The 3,117-nt window shown below is 37.8% G+C and overlaps 1 protein-coding gene across 1 annotated transcript in view; it reads right to left on the bottom strand.

Moving 5' to 3' along the window:
- Positions 1 to 3,117, bottom strand: part of SNTB2 (syntrophin beta 2) — a 70,200-nt gene that overhangs the window by 29,101 nt on the left and 37,982 nt on the right. The gene's annotated exons all lie outside the window — the stretch shown is intronic.

Raw genomic sequence — 3,117 nt, 5'->3', positions numbered from 1 at the left:
CAAAATGTTCTTTTTTAATGAACATCTTTTCACATATTATATGATTTAATCGTTCAATCATTAAGAGTTGTACAATCATCACCACAATCAATTTCAGGATATTTTCTTCTCATATTCCTTATTGTAGTTCCCCAAATCCTCCCTAGGTAATTATTAATTAATCTAGCTATTTTCTAATTAATCTAATAGTTCCAACTAACAATTACTCTAGTTACCTATAGGCTTGAGTCCTTTAGAAGAGTCTTGGTACTGTAATGGTTACACATTGGGCGGCTAACTGAAGAGGTCTAAGTTTGAAACTACCAGCCGCTTTGTGGGACAAAGACGAGGCTTTCTCCCCATCGAGAGGTACAGTTGTGAGTTGTTATAAGTGAGCATCGACTCGATGGCAGTGAGTTTGGTTTGGTTTGAGTCCTTTGTTATTCTTATTTGTTTTTTTTACATCAATAAACATTTTATTAATCATCTTTCAGAGGCTGGAATAAAAGTATTATCCCCACAAATCTTTTGAGCTATTGAAAAAGGAATCAGCAACAATCATACAGTCTTATTTTTTACCTGTTTTAAAATAATGATCAGAACTGTTTTTTTGTTTGTTTATCCTAAAATATCATGTACAGTTTTTAAAAAATGATAACAGCTCTATGGAAGTTATTTGCCTTAACAAGCTATTCTTAACATTTCTATGGGAAATACATTCATTATAACCAAAGGCAGTATTTTCAGTTTTCATGGAATCCTAGGGTAGCCAGACTGAAATGGATGCTCCAAGTTATCTTTAGCTACTACTCATCTAATGTTTAAGGAACAGAGATGGACAGAAGTTAAACAAACTGCTTAAGATTCCTAAGACAATACATTTCATTTAAATGAGCTCCTTAACTAAATTAATTTAAATTTGATTCCTCTTCCTGAAATTCTTTAATTAAGAGTTTTCACTCCTATTCTGGGTTCACAAATATATTCTGTAAAGAACAGATATTTTAGATTATGCTACTGATATTAGATATTGATATTAGAAACTGAAATGAAAAGATTATAGTTTTGATGGTTTGAAAGCAGTTACAGGCAACATGTAAATGAAGGAGTTTTATCTGTAATATGCGCAGGCAATCAAAGGAAGTTTACCTAAACAGTTTTCCTGCCAGTTTCCCTTTGCTTCTTGTTAAGTAAATACTCGTTAATGCCCCAGTGTGACACCACCACAGTTCATGTTTGCCTGACAGCAGGCTAGACTGCCTTCCCCGGTAGATTTCAAATATTCATTATATGTAGTTGGAGTCCTCACTATGTTTTGCTCTTTGTTTTACAGTTTCGTTGCAAAACGGATAAATGTATCCCGTTCTGGTGGAACTGTGACGTGTGGATGACTATGGTGCTGGATCTGATGAACCTGAGAGTACTTTGGCAAATGTTAGAATTTAGAGCTCTTTATGTCTAAGATCCTGCAAATGTAAGCTGTCCCTTAAAAAGAATTCTTCTGGTACATTTCCCAAATGGAAATACAAAAAGATCTTCTGTGCAATTAAAATACACAACAAAAATATTTGGCGAGAGTGGCCATACCGGGAGGGTGGAGGGAAGGTGAGGGAGAACAGGGTAATAGATTACAAGGATCTACATATAACCTCTTCCCTGGGGGACGGACAGTGGAGAAGAGGGTGAAGAAAGTCGTCAGATGGTGTAAGATATGATAAAGTAGTAATACTTTATAAATTATCAAGGGTTCATGGGGGAAGGGAGAGCGGGGAGGGAGGAGAAAAATGAGGAGTTGATACCAAGGGCTTAAGTAGAAAGGATATGTTTTGAGAATGATGATGGCAACATATGTACAAATGTGCTTGACACAGTTGATGTATGTATAGATTGTGATAAGAGCTGTATGAGCCCCTAATAAAATGATAAAAAAATATATATATTTGCAAAGTCTAATGTATGCCTCTGATAACCACTATATTCAGAATGACACCATCACCAATTTTTAACACTCTAATTGTCTTAACTGTAGAATAACTACATCATGTCATGTAGTGATCAGTACAGTAATGATTCACCATGTTTTCAAATCAAGTTGGAAGTGAAAGTGGACAAGTACTCAAAATGCCACTGAATGACTGGAATCTCCCCTTTCAAGGATACAATATTTCAATATTTCTATCAGTATTATCATTTTTAAATTTCTTCAAATGTCAATTTTTGCTATCTAAATCATTCCTTTGCTGATATGCAACTTAAGTGTGCTCTAGCAGTGCTCTATGTCTAGATTTCAAACTGTGATTGACATGGTAAAGTGCTACTTCTTTTAGCTATCTGTGGCAACTTTGGTGTGTTTTTGTTGTTGTTTTGTTTTTTGTTTCCTTAAATCATTTTATTAGCGGCTCATACAACTCTTTCAAAATCCATACATACATCAATTGTGTAAAGCACATTTGTACATTCATTGCCCTCATCTTTCTCAAAACGTTTGCTCTCCACCTAAGCCCCTGGCATCAGTTCATTTTTTCCCCCTCCCTCCCCGCTCCTTCCCTTGATAATTTATAAATTATTTTGTCATATCTTACACTGTCCAACGTCTCCCCTCACCCACTTTCCTGTTGTCTGTCCCCCAGGGAGGAGGTTATATGTAGATCCTTGTAATCGGTTCCCCCTTTCCACCCCACCCTCCCGGTATCGCCACTCTCACCACTGGACCCAAAGGGATCATCTGCCCTGGATTGCCTATGTTTCCAGTTCCTATCTGTACCAGTGTACATCCTCTGGTCCAGCCAGATTTGTAAGATAGAATTGTGATCATGATAGTTGTATGTTTCATAGTTGCTACACTGTACCTTGACTGGCTCATCTCCTTCCCATGACCCTCCTCAAGGGAATGTCCAACTGCCTACCGATGGGGTTTGGGTCTCCACTCCGCACTCCCCCTCATTCACAGTGATATGATTTTTTGTTCTGATGATGCCTGATACCTGATCCCTTTGACACCTCGTGATCGCACAGGCTAGTGTGCTTCCTCCGTGTGGGCTTTGTTGCTTCTGAGCTAGATGGCCGCTTGTTTACCTTCAAGCCTTTAAGACCCCAGATGCTCTATCTTTTGACAGCCGGGCACCATCAGCTTTCTTC

The sequence above is a fragment of the Echinops telfairi genome, unplaced genomic scaffold (genome assembly GCF_000313985.2).
Source record: "Echinops telfairi isolate 266 unplaced genomic scaffold, ASM31398v2 ScPeMD7_2291;HRSCAF=2852, whole genome shotgun sequence".
NCBI classification, from domain to species: domain Eukaryota; kingdom Metazoa; phylum Chordata; class Mammalia; order Afrosoricida; family Tenrecidae; genus Echinops; species Echinops telfairi.
Note: the sequence above shows the minus strand (reverse complement) of the source record. Positions and strands in the feature narration are given on the sequence as shown.